This window comes from Manis javanica, chromosome 2 (assembly GCF_040802235.1).
Source record: "Manis javanica isolate MJ-LG chromosome 2, MJ_LKY, whole genome shotgun sequence".
Taxonomy (NCBI): domain Eukaryota; kingdom Metazoa; phylum Chordata; class Mammalia; order Pholidota; family Manidae; genus Manis; species Manis javanica.
In genome coordinates, this window is record NC_133157.1 from 124919776 (window position 1) to 124934137 (window position 14362).

General features: G+C 39.7%; 1 protein-coding gene and 1 long non-coding RNA gene across 7 annotated transcripts in view; one reads left to right on the plus strand and one right to left on the minus strand.

The window, feature by feature from the left end:
• Positions 1-8152, plus strand: part of LOC140847860 (uncharacterized) — a 29955-nt gene extending 21803 nt beyond the window's left edge. For 2 of the 5 annotated variants that reach the window (XR_012128109.1, XR_012128111.1), the window contains exons 3-5: positions 3001-3125; positions 3465-4005; positions 4968-8152. This is a non-coding gene — a long non-coding RNA (uncharacterized lncRNA). The remainder of the gene's footprint in view (positions 1-3000; positions 3126-3464; positions 4006-4967) is intronic. The other 3 variants (XR_012128113.1, XR_012128110.1, XR_012128112.1) reach the window with 3 other exon arrangements.
• Positions 1-14362, minus strand: part of CELF2 (CUGBP Elav-like family member 2) — a 735687-nt gene that overhangs the window by 560712 nt on the left and 160613 nt on the right. The gene's annotated exons all lie outside the window — the stretch shown is intronic.

Consider the following 14362-nt stretch of genomic DNA (forward strand, 5'->3'; position numbering starts at 1 on the left):
AATGAAAAAATATATATGCATATTTTATATTGCATATATTGCATATATATATATATATATATATTCATGTCTGTGCAGTACAGGATTAACCTGGGGGTCCAGTGTAGCATCTAAAGCATTCAGCTACATAAAAGATGGCCATTCTGTCCTTAATCTTATTACTCAAGGACCATTGTCTATTTTTCATAAAGAAGTAAGTCACTTAGTTGTTCAAGGATCATAATCACAATTCTCATGATCATTTGATAGAATATTAATTTCAATTTGTTTTGTTTGCTATTTGATAGAGTGTTAGAAATTCTGTCCCATTTAGATATATATCTTGGAATGGAGTACATCATTTCTCTTGTTTGGATTTCATTGCAGCAGAATGAACTGCCCTCTGCCTAGGTTAGATCAAATAACCTTAAAATATCAGCTGCTTAGTAGCTTGTCAGCACCCACTCCAGTCCTGGGACTAATGTGTGCCTGAATAAATAATTTTGAACTGATTGGACTGTGGAGGATTTGAACCCACCAATAGTTAGTTTCCTGCATCCAGAGATCAATATGCAGACACGGTTTCTGGCCTTTGGCAGTCACTGCACGTCAACACAGCACATGCAATGTTGTCAAATGGAAAGACCACCATCTTCTGTGCAGGGGGAGCAGGCTGAGAAAAGCACATGATTCTCTACAGCCAGATCCCTGAATTTTTTTTAGTAATTGCCAGTGCTTCATGTCTGACAAAGCTGACTATATTCCCAAAACAAAGGTGTTGTATATGGAAGTAAGCTGAAACAATTTTAAGTATTCATTTAACTTCCTAAGGCATCAGATATAATTTATTGACCTTTAAAAATAACCTAAAAATAAAGTTTGAAAACATTTTTGCTATATGTTGGGAACATGGATACATCCTATCAAGTGATAGAATTATAGGCATCAGAGGGTGAAAGATGATAAAGTTGGCTGGTAATGAGATGAGTGGAATAGTCCACGTATGTCAAAGAAGCAGAGTTTTATCCCAGACCTCCATTAAGGGTCTGCTGTGACAGAGACACACATAGACCGAGGACAGGAACTCACTGGGTCATCTTATAAAGTGACTGCCTTTTTGAAGTCACCCAGATCGACTGTCACAAGTCAATTCCTGGTAATTGCATTACCTGGCTTCATCTGATTCCATTGTTCATGTGGCCCTAAATAATCAGGCCACCCTCATTGATTAGTAGCTTGTTCTGGCCAGCAGAACAACTCAATTAAATTGACCTTGTCGCAAAGTGTTTCATTGTTTAGCAGATAAGTAGTAAGGATTTATCCAAAGCCTGAGGTAGCCATACTTGGGCCATCTAAAGCATAAGCACAAGGCTGCTTGTGTAGAGTGCAGACCGCTGGGTGGCATCAGCAGTTCTCAACTTCTATTGTGTGTCACAGCTATTTAACGGAACGTGTGTAGACACTCTGATTCCTAGGTCCCACTCCAGAGATTCGGATTCAGCATTTTGTGTTGGGGCTCCAGGGATGTGCATTATCAAGAACTACCCACTTCCTTCTGACATTGACAATCTCAGGAACCTCAGAGAAACATGAAGTTTCTCTTTGGTAGCCCAACCCTAACCAGTCAGAGCTGCTTCTAAGCTTCTAAAAGGGGCAGTTGGTTTCAACTGTCACCACATAATTCATGTGGTTGACGCCAGGACCTTTTAGCAGCCACACATTCTGTGACCCAGTAGAATAAATTGCATCTAATGGTCTTGTCCACAAGTCCTAAGACTCCTTTGGCCATTGTACAAATGGCACTTACTCGGCTTCTATATAATTTTGGATGAAAAAGATATGACTCTCCAAATTATTTGTCCACATCATGTAAATGTATACTCTAATGTCCCAGAGAATGACCTTGGCAGATTTCTTTCCCTACACCATACATTGCCAGGGTCCTCATTACCTTAGAGCTGTCTGACAAGACCATGAGCAGCTGGCTTGAACTGCTTTGCTTTTTTATTTGCAGGGAATGAGGGGGGACTGTATTTAAAAACTTTATATTGTTAATAAATGGAGGTAATTAAAGGTTAAGTATTTTGCTCATCCAGCCCTTAGGATAATGGCTAATTACAAAGACAGTTCCAATTTAATTCCCCAAATTTAAATTTGGCATCATAGTTATTAAAATCTGAGCTAAACTACAAAAATCTATTTTATTTTTTGTCAATTTTTTAACAGATTTTGTTTGGTAAGTGACCCATCTTGTGTAATGGTGACAAGGCTGGCCAATCAGTAAGGGTGTTTTCATCTTCACTGGAAACTCAGCCTGGGGTGGAAAGTCAATTTGATTTTTATTCAATGATTGCGTGCTATGTCCAAAGCACATATTAGACTCAGTCCTTGCCTGCAAGAGGATGCAACCTTAAATATAATGTTATGAAAAATGGGTAGACTCTTTAAGAAGAGTTCAAGTTAAATTGTCTAAGGTTCAGAGGAAAGGGAGATTATGTCTTGTGAGGACACAAGATATAATAGCAATGGCAGTTAAGCATGGGTCATGTTGAGAAAAAACACACTCCACTCCGGTTTGGGTGGTCTGTGAATTGCCCTTGGGGAGTGAGAGCAGGTGATGGACCTGTTAATCCTTCCTGCATTTGGGTCCTGGCTCTTAGTAAGGTAGGATCAAGTAGCAAAGTAGGATCAAGATTTGCACAACTTCTTTAGACAGAATGTGCCATAAATTGTTTGGAAATAAGATAATGCTCTTCAGCTTTTGGCACTGTAGTCTGGTGAGCACCAACAAGATGGTGTTTTTTCCCTAGCTTTGTAAAGTCACTCTCTCTGTGTGTCTCAATTTTTCCACCCCTGCAATAGAATTCTTACAGTTCTTTCAGATCTCAAAGGAACGTCAGCATAACAAAAACTTTCATTTGATTAGGACTTCTCCCAAAACAACCCATATGTTATCTCTTTTGATTTATATAACCAGCCTTTCAGGAAATTTGGGCTGACATTTTAATCTTTATTTTGCAGATGAGGAAGCAAGCTGAGAGAAGAAAAGCTAGTTGTCCGAGGCCATGCTGCTTTCAGTGAGAGAGCCAGGATTCAGACCCACATTTACTGCCACTAACCCCCTACGTGGTGGCCATCTCCTCTCAGTAAGGAATGAGTAAGGGTGGATATAAAAAACACTTTGTAATAGAAACAATGGTAAAACTCTGTTAACTATAAGGCAACGAATTTTCATGCTCAAGGTACTAGATTATTGTACATGTAACTTCTGAGAAAAAAAATATATCATTAAAGCAAAGCAAAGAATAACATGACAACAACAAATAAAAGCTAGCATCAGAGAACATAAAATAGAAATAGTTGTAACAACCAGATATTAAGTGCCTTTGATGTGAACCAACATTTCATACACATGTTGCTTTTTTGCCAAAACTCCTCAACATGGATTCATCAGGCCTCTAAATATGCCTTCCACTTTATTATAGGAAACATGACAGATAGAGGACAAAGTTAAATGTCACCAAGAAGAAGCCACCCATCAAATCCAGAAGGTGGGACAACTTTCTTGGCTTCCTTAACAGATCAAGGTAATATATTGTAGGATAGGGTTGAAAAATGCAGTGGGTTGGGGTGGAGAGGGGAAGAATTAAAAAGAGACTTGAGGAGGATTTGGAGTGCTATCTTGATTGTGAGATGACCTAATGGAGGATCCCACATAACAAAACTTAACTAATTATACATTTAAAAATATGTACAGTTTACTGAATATCAGCTGTGCTTCAGTGAAACTGTTAAAAATGTTAATAGTGAAAGTGATTCAAAGGAGTACAGAAATGCCCATTCTAAAGCCTCTGGAATAACAATATCTCCCTCTAGGATGGTGTTTTGCCTGGACTGTCCATTTGATCTGTTTGAACAGAAAATGAAAAGACTGGTGTGGCTGAATCTGTGCCTCTTTGGGGCACAATATCTGAGCGGTGAATGTAGCCAAAAGGATCATGCTACTGATGTGCAGAGAATCACAGGGTAAGTTTTCAGAGTAAAAAGCCAAAATGAAGTGCCATCCTGAGATGCCTCAAAAATCCCAACTGGAAAATAGAATGGGCTGTGGTCCTAGCGACCCATTTCCATCTGTCCTCCTCGGGCTCCACCTTGTGCACACACCTCCCTCCACCCCACCCCCTGGGGTCTCATGCAGGGACACTCACAGTATGCCTTTGGAAAACTGAATTTGCATGAGCCCATGCAGTAGAGAGTGTTGAAAAGATCCATTAGTAAGTATAATATAACCCCTGCAGATCAAAATAAAATGGCCCCTTGAAATTTTGGGAACATATTCAATAACTCCATTGACATTGTTTAAGTTATAGGAAATATTTCAATGCTGATTTATAGTTGTGACCAGCTTGGCAACTATCCCAGTGGCCTCTTGTGCTTAAAAGCATCTCCATTTCAATATGCTGACACCTGAGAATACTAGCCACCATCACCAACACACATGCTGTCATTTGTTTGGAACGAGCTGAATGCAGGAATATGTTTTGAATATATATATATTTTTTTCTAAAACAATGCATGGTCAATTTTCACAACATCCAATCACTAGAGGCAGTCACTAAAAAAGGAAGCTGGCTCCAGACATTTTTCCTGATTCTATGACATATTGTTTCTAAAAAGTTAACTGTTTGGGTAATAATAAGCATAACAGCCATAGTCATAATATCACTGGGTTGATTCATTTATTCAAATAGCATGGTGCCTTCCAACCTGACATTCTAAAACATTTTCAGGTGAAATGGGGTTTCCCAGAAGGCCTATTTGTTATTATTGCCCTCTGGCATGTTCCTATCTGCCTTATTCTGGAGGGCCTTTGGCTTATAAATATATGCTGTGGTGTGTGTGCATGGGGTATGTGCCACTGACGACCCTGAGACCAGGCTACCAGGTGAATCAGTGTCTTCGTTACTGACAACAGCCTTCCTCCTCAGGTGGGAATCTTGGCTGTTTCTGAGACGAGTCACTTGGAGGCTCCTTCCCTCCTCATCTGCTGAACCCCTTACCGGGTGAGACTGTCTTGCTTTCCGGTATACGTGCAAAGGGCAGCACGGTGGGATGAGGAGGTCACACGTGGGTCGGAGGCAGAGCTGTCACCTGGGCTTGGCTTCCTGGGGCATGCAAGGCACTCAGCAGGGAGCTTTCCTCCCCTGACTCACTTTCCCTGGGAGACACCACGCCAGCCTGTCAGCCTGGAGCTGACTTGACTGGTGGGATCTACAAATGGCATAAACTCAGTCCCTGGGGCCTGACTTGGGCTCTGCACCTACAATAGGGGAAGGGTAGAGCTGGGAGGGTGCTGGACAGGAAGAATGGGTGTGTGCGTCAGGTTGAGGAGTAGACTCGGAAACCCAGGAAATGACTAGGAGAGAAACGCCAGCTAAAAGCCTGACAGCCCAGCCAGGGTGGCAATGGAGCCAGAGGAAGGATCTTTGCAAACAGAAAGAAGGGTGAAGCCAGCCGAAGAAGCCGCCTACCATCAGAATCATGGGGCCTGCAGGAGGCAAGAAATCCTATGATAGGATTTCCTGGACCTTCAGTCTCTGGGGATTGTATCAGCTCGCCTCACACAAATGGTTTGTGTAGGACAGTTTTTTTTCTTTCTTCTTCTTTAGAATTTTTGAGCTTTTTCTAGCAAATGAGCCTTTTGGGGACCTTAATATTTATGAATAATTTGCAGGATGTTGATGGACCCAACCCTAGCTTCCTGAGCAATTCTAAATCATAGTGTTTATTGATAAATGATTTGCAAAATGACAGCATCAGCCTTCTTTTAAAACCAACTTGTGATGCACTGAAATTAGGATTAAATAAAATATTTTCTTAGTTATATCAATATTATATTTATTTTCAGCTACAAAATGGGAGTTCATTAGTTACCAAAATTTTAAGGCCTAATGATGGGTCTATATATTGAGGGTTGGCATGGGACTTCCAAAGGGGCCTGCTCCCCATCGTCCTGAGGGCAAATGATTTAAGAGATCACTCAATGCAGATTACAATAAAAAATAGAAATGTATGTCTTGTTTAACATATGTTTGCATGTATGTGTAACATATTCACATGCATATTACGTGTTTGTAACACAGAGACATTGGGAAGCTGATTGCAGACGATTTTGCTACTTGCACAAATTTATGAGCATTATCTCTGTTTTTAATTATGATTTCTGTGGTCTTTTCCATGGGTGAACCTATTCCTTGGCCCTAGGAGCAGGTTTTGACCTTTTCAGCTCCTTTATTCAGTTTGACATTAATTTTCATCCTTTATTCTTAACAGGTTTTCATTGTACTTAGTGAACAATACAGGGGCCCTGGGGGCCAAAATAAACCCGTAAAGTGCCCATGGATTTTAACCAAAGACGGCAGCACTCCATGATTAAAAGCTTTAAATTCTCAAAGAGCAACATGAGTAATCCAGTACCACGGTGCTGAGTGGCCTCATACTGGCTTCATTTGTTGGTATTGTCATTTTCCTTAGTTATATTTGATTTGTTGGAATGATGATGATTTTAGTTTGTGCCATTAATGTGAAGCTGTCTCTGTACTGCAAAAGTGCCTTAGCCATTTCCATAATTTTTTAAACTACTCATATCTGACTTTGGGAGGCAAAAAAATGCAAGAATCAGGTATGAAGGTAGATTGACCTAAACCAGCCACCTGGGGCCTTCTACCATGAAGGCAAGTGTATCTGCAGAACGGGAGGTGGATGGTTCAGATGGTTTTCTATCCTGGTTTGTTTTCTACACAGCTATTTTTAAGATCTCTGGGACCCTAAAGTATTCCTCAATGGTCCATTCCAGTGTTACAATAAAAAAAGTACATGTGGCAATTTCTAGCTGAACTTTACTTCTGCACTTTCTCCTTTGCCCATTTTTACAAAAATAGAGAAAATCCACTTGGTATCTTCTCTGTAATAGTGCTTCAAATACCCAAGGGTTGCTAGAAAGGTAGTTTTTGGCTCTGTTTTTCCAGGTCAAAACACCCCTGTCTATTATCGTTAATCTTTCACCACAGAGCTTGTTGTATATCTTTATTGTGTTCAATTTCCATATTCATTTTTTAAAAACTTGAGCCCCCACACTGGTCGCAATGAAGAGTGTCACAACATGCATTTGAACTGAGGAGTTGCTTCACTTCTTGCCTCATATTATTCTGAAGAGAAGACTGTTGTTACTATCATTATATCCATATGGCTACCCTTTCCAGTTACTGAAGATAAATCTTCAGCGTGAAATGTGCTAGGACCACCACACCTGTATTTTCATGTTTTTGCCTACCTACCTTTTACCCAGATTGTGAATGGATTCATAACTTTCTGACATTAAGGGTGTTAGTAAACATCTACCTTCAGGGATTTTTATCCTTAACCTACTTATTTTGAGAGCTCAAAGTTCTTTGAGGTAAGCAGCAGAAGGCTAAGTAAATGTAAGTTTTCAAAGTCAGTATCTTTTTCAAAATGTCACTTATAACAAAATGGATTTCTTTTGTTCCAATAGGCTAACTACTGATAGCAAACTGAAGATGACACGCTGAAGAATCTATTTGTGCTCTAATTCCATAATAGGTCGCTACTGTTGAGAAAGAAATATAATATTTCTGCTACATGCTGTGATTCATCTCCGAGGGAAAGGATAGATATCCAGGGACAGGGACAAGAGTCTCTGATATCAGTAATAAATCATTTCAAACATGAAGTCAGTCTCAAGATTTTTTCCAGTGGGTCAGCCTATGGAGGCTTTGCTTACCATCCCACTGTGTAATTTCCTGTGTCCACACACCCTCTTTTCTGACAGCTGGGCATTATGTGAGAAATAATGAACTTAGCTATGTCTTCCTGTTTGTTTTCCTTTTGGTTCAATTACTGACATAGACGTTCTTTGGGACACAAGCTACGGGATTGGACAGTCTTAGGAGCCAGAGTCAATGCCATAGGACTTTAACAATGACCAACATTTAAAGACTTTTGATTTGAGTGTTTCCTGAAGATCACATCCTCATAATTAGTGTATGACTACCCTAGATTTTCTTGTTGTTGGTTTTTTTTTCTTTTGGAGAAACTGAGAAAGAGTTGTAACTTTTGAGACAATTTAACTTGTGGCTGCTTGCTATTGAACAACCACAGAGAAATAACCAAAGATTAATAAATGTTGCTCAATTTCATGGGTTGTTTTTTCTGAGCACGTTCTTCCTCAGTGTTTTGAGTGTACAGAGCAGCTGCAAGCTTAAAATGAAGTTTTTCAAGTTCACCTCTTAGCCCCTGTAATATTTCAGTTAAGCCTGCCTGAGGACTTCCTCCCTTTCTTTGATGGAAATAATAAACTATGATGAGTTCACACTAACAGCTCTCATTTCCACCACCATCTTATTTCTAAGAAGTGGAACAATAGCTCCTTATATTGCTGAAAAGAAGACCCTCCAGAACAGCAAGATCAGACTGAGAAGCTGGAATGGGGCTTTCTTCATACAAAATGCCACAGGGTCATGGAAAGACATTTTGACTTTGAGTTGCCATGGATGCATTAGGATGTTGCAGTGACATTCTTCTCTATCGGCAAGTGGTTAATGTACACCCCAATTAACACATCTGGAAGCAGAGTTACTGTTCTGAGATCACCTGGCAGCTCCTAAGTCCCCGTGCCTATCAATCCTTCCCCCACTGCTTTTCAGAAAGGAGATCACAATATTTTTTCCATGTTGTGACCTTTTCTTTTTCATTTTTATATCTGTTTCTGTCAATTTAGGATTAAAATATCCCTCAAGGAAAGACACCACTTGCTCAAAGACTGGGTCTACACACAAGAGGTCGGTTTTAGTGAGAAATGAGACTCCTTAGGCATAAGAATGTCTTTCCGGTACAAGTCATGTCCTTCCTCATACACCTGCCACCTCTGCAGGTCCTATGCATTTGTGCTGTCTTGTGGTGACTGGCGCACCAGGATGTTGGGGTGAACAGCTTCCACTAGGAGATAGGTCAGCACTCCAAGATCTCAGACAGCAGCCGCACTATCCCTGAAGTACAAGGTCACCAGGTAGAAGTTCAAAGGGGACAGCCACTACTGGCTTTTTACTTCTTGAGAGGTCATGCAGGTTTTGGGCAGGTATCTGTCATCTAGTTATCTGACCTGGGCTGTGGCTGTGAGCCTTTCAGAGTGATATCTGAGTGCATTTCTTTGTATGGATTGCTCTATCCTGGACAAATGCAGGTGCACTGTTGTGCGGAGAGACTCTCTATTCCAGTGGCTGGCCCATAGATTGGATACTGTTGGAGCCCCACCCAGATCGCCCTGACCAGGCTGATGCTCCCATCTGTGCAGTCGCTCTGAGTGTTGGTTGTGACTGGCTCTCAGCTGCTTTCCTCTCCAGGGACTTGTCTTGGTCCCTAAGAGCCACTGAACCCAAGATATACCTAGGAGGTTACTTCCTATGTGCAAACTCCACTGCCCTCGATGGGGCTGTGTTCAGCAAATTACAGTCTGAATGTCCAGCTCTCCTTCCTTAAGAGCGTTCTGTGGGATAAGGATGAGACAGGATTCAGCTGAAACCACATCTCCGCTTGGTGTCTTCCCTGCCTTTCCCTGCTCTCTCACCCTTAACAGGTTTTACCCACAAGTACTGTCTTAACAAATCACCTCCACAGGAATCCCCATCTCAGCTCTCCTGCAAGGGAACATGGTCCAAGACACATGGTAACTAAGTCTACTATTGTGATGCAATAACATTCACAGGACAATTCTAATAATTTACATATTTCATGAACATTCTAAAATTCAGGTGTATATAATACATCTGGTAAAATGCAGGTATGTATTTACAATGTGAACCAGTAATTATGCTCCTAGGTATTTACCTAAGAGAACTGAAAACATATGTCCACAAAAAGCTTTGGATAAGAACATTCATAGCAGGTTTATTCATAAAAGCCAAAGCCTGGAAACAACCCAGGTGTCCATCAGCAAAAGAACGGAGATATAAACTGTGGTGTGTTCCTAAAATGGAATCCAACTCAGCAGTAAAGAGAATGAGTTAGTGATACATGCAACCACACAGATGAATCTCAGAAATACTATGCTGAACGAAAGAAGCCAGACACGTGAAAGTATATACTGTATACCATGTAAGTGGAAGCCTGGAGTACACAGAACTGATGCAGAGTGATAGAAATCAGGTCAGTGGTTACTTTGAAGGGGGATGTGGAAGTGATAGAAATTTCTGGGGGATAGAAATGCTTTGCCTTGATATGCATTCATCAAGACTGATTGAAGAACACATGGAAGATCTAAGCATTTCACTGAATGTAAATTATACCTCAATTTTAAAAAAGCAGATGTGAGAAACATCTTTTTCTGAGTTTTGTTTATTTTGATCATACACTCATGTTGAACAGGGACTATGACAAAGGCTGCTCAGAGATGGACCAAAGGGTTTGGTTGCAGTATCTTTAGCACCCCAAAGCATCTGTTCCATGTGATCCATTTGGGTTCAATTTACTTCAGGTTTACTTTGGATTGAGAGAGAGAGACAGAATGAGACAGAGAGAGGAATATTGTTAATTCTCCAGATTGCTTTAAAAAAATGTACCAACCATAGGACATACTGCCACTTTATTTGCAACAATATAAAAAAAGTTTCATCATTTATTTTCTGCTATCAAACATTTCTAGTTTACTTACAGCTTGAAGGGACTGAATTAGATGCTAGGAATACAAAGGAAAATAAGCCATTTTCTCAGCTTTGAAGAATTTGTTGAAGGAGGGGGGCTTACAACTAGCATGGTGACAGGACATGGTGGGGGTGGTGGTAGAGCTGTGTCGTGTACCGGGCAAAGCAATCGCTGAGTGGAGAGGTCTGGAGACATCCATCTGGGGAGGCCAGGACAAGCTTCCTACAGGACGTGATACTTGAAACAAGCTTTTGGGTAGGAACTTTGCTCCAACTCACTCCACCACTTGGGGCAGTTTGCCTCTTCATTTCATTACTTCTAATCTGGGATAATAATACACTGCAGTGTTGTTACATCACCATACCTATCTATTATTATTAATATCTGGGAAAGGTGATCTACTTAAGATGTGATCATCTATTAACATATTTCTGGATCATATTAGTAACCCAGCCTAACAGCAAGCAAAAATCAGTAATGATGTGATTTTGGGGATTAAAGATCAAACTGTTCCCTTGGCTTTTCCAGTGTCTAGAGCCATCCTGTGTTTCCTGTCTCATGGCGCCTCCTGCATCTTCAAAGCCAGTGGTTCAGTGTCTTCAAATCTTTATCTCTGACCTCTGCTTCCATTACCACATCTCCTACTTTCTCTCTGTATTTGTCATCACATTGCCTTCTCTCCCTCCAACCCTCCTGTCTCCCTCTTATAAGGACCCTGTGATAACACTGAGGATTCCCGGGTAATCCAGGAAAATTTCCCCATCTCAAGATCCTTGCCCCTGCCAAGTCTCCCTTAACACAGAAAGTCATATACTCCAGGTTCTGGGGATTGAATGTAGCCATTGTAGGAGAAGAGGCATTATTCAGCCTGCTACAGAAAGCATGGGAGTTATTCTGACATCATTTGGGAGAATCTGAGCAGCTGAGAGGCAAGGCTGGTGGGGCCAAGAGGCAAGAGGCTGGCTGGGGCTGGGGGAAAGTCTTGCATGTCACTGGGAGGAAGTTGGCACTGATGCAGGGGGCACTGAACGAGCTTCCCATGGACAGGCTGAGATGTGGGCTTCGGGGAGCCAGTTCTGGTTCAGGTGGAAGATGGCTTGGGAGGGTCTGGGACCTGGTGGTGAGGCCAGAACTTTGGGAGTCATTGCAATGAGCCAGGTGAGATAGGAACTAGAAAGTTCTCATTTCTTACCCAACTGTCTTGCCCACATGGGCTCCATCCTTAATCACCATAAAGAGGGAGGATATTTGAAGAGAAGAAGATTACAGAAGGCAAGGAGGAGGGGAGGGAGAACATGGATTTCTTGTTTTCAGAGTTTTGACAGAATAGGTAATGGCTAAAGGAAAATAACTTTGATGGTACTTATTTGCAAGTACTCACTTTGAAATTCCATTAAATATTGCAACACTGAGGTCACTTTAGACTTGGAGACATAAATATTTTATTAAAAAGCAAACATTTCACTGACTAACTTGATTGGAAGAAGTTTTCCTCATTATGGAGACAGTGACAAATTATTTGTATACAGGGCACGATCTCCCTAATATGCTCCTGTTTTCTTTGTGAATTTAGGGATTAGACCGGTCAAGAAGATCTTAAAGAACAAAAACCCTTATTATTAAGCTCTTGAGGTCATTTTATATTCATAAAATAATTTGAACAACATTTTGACAACAAGAGACTAGGTAGCTTATGCTTGCTTTTTCTCATTATCACAAGTCAAACATGATTTTTCAGCATTCTTCTGGTGCATGTTGATTACTTTAAACACCTGAAGCAGTCAAGCAGACTGATATGTGAGTTCAGTGTCACCTCTAGGTGAGATGCTACAGAAGCTCCTCAAACCACAGAAAACACTCTCTTATCTCACTTGAAGATTCCACAATGCTCAAAAGACTTTAGCATTTTCTCTATATTATCCATTCAAGATGTACAAATTCCTAGAATTTGACACATGCTGGATAATAACCATCTAGATTCTGTGAAGAGCAAGTTCTACCAAGCCAGTTAAAATTTCAAATACTTGCCTTAGAAAACAATCAAAAAGAATTTATGTGGAATGTACTTGTACATTTAGAAATGGTCACACTATAGAATATTTTATAAGGTCAGATTTTCTGAATTTAAGTCTTTCTCTACTGCAGAAAATTTGAAAAATACAGAAAACTAGGTCTAAAACATTTTCAAAAATTGGCAAACAGGCCAAGATTTTGGTTTCCTGTGAAATGGATACACAAAGTTGCTTAGGTAGTCTGAAGGAGATCTGTTTCTAGATCCAGTATATACAGATTTTTATTGATTTTGTTAATAAAGACAGAGTGCACTTATTAAACAGTTTACTAGATGATAGCACTTATTAAAATGTCAATATTATCTTGAGTTTCAGGTTTGAAATTTAAGATCATCTCAAAAAGTGAAGATGTGGTCAAAAGAGAAAAGACTTAAATGATTGACAATCTATGATGGAACACACACATCAGCACTCTTAAGGCCCCAAGCAGCAGAAGATTGGGATAAGTAAATGAGCAAAAAAGACTGCAGTGATCCTGATGGTCCACAAGCTAACCATGTATTAGTTTTTTTGCTAAATTCACAATATTTGGATTTTAGAAAAGACGTCACCAGATAGGAATTTTTAAGTAATCATTCTCAACAGGGGAATAGTGATGATAACTTAAAACTTTAACATTGTATGGGGCAAGTGTGGGGATGTATTACTGATATCCTCCAAGTTTTAGAGTGGGATGTTAAGGGTACAACCAAAAAACATAGGAGATTTAACTTTTCTTTAATTTTACAACTCAGTGTAAACCTATTGGGAGCAGAAAATTACCAGTAGGGTAAAGGACATTCTAATAAAATTCAGCTGACCCTTTTGAATGTGGTTGTTGGCAATTATTATTATTTTTGCTACAAAATTGCTAAAAAAATTAAAAAGACGTAAAAGGTATTATAATGAATAACTTGTATTTTCAACTAAACTTAAGAAATGAAATTTTACAAATAGAATTGAAAACCTTGTGCAAATTTCCCTTCCCTTCCCCCATCTCTCCTTTATTACATATATGTGTATATATCTATATCTATATATCTATATGTATCTCCTTAATTAATGTAGTATTGTTTGATAAATATTTAAACTTTATGTAATTGCAACCATATATGCATCCTTCTGTTTTTCTCACTCAACATTATATTTTTTGTGTGGACAGATGTTTACATTTCTCTTGGGTATATACCTGGGAGCAGAATTGCTGGGTCATAGGATAACTCCATGATAAATGTTTTGAGGAACTCCCAAATGGTTTCCCAAAGTGACTGCACCATTTACATTCCCATCAGAATTGTATGAGGATTACAATTGCTCCACATCCTTGCCAACATTATTTTCCATCTTTTTTATTACACATTAGAGCATGTGAAACTGAAATAGTATTCAATTTTATTAAAGTATTCCATTCTCCTATGACTGGATATTTGGATTTTTACTTTCCTTTTTTTGCTCTTATAAACAATGCTGTATGTATATTTTTACATGAGTCTTTTTGTTGCACCTTGAGGAATATATTCAGGACTGGCATTTTGGGGTCATAAAGTATGCTTAATCTCCAAACTTTATGAAAAGTTATGATAACTATTTCTTAAATAAGAGTGAGCAAAATGAGT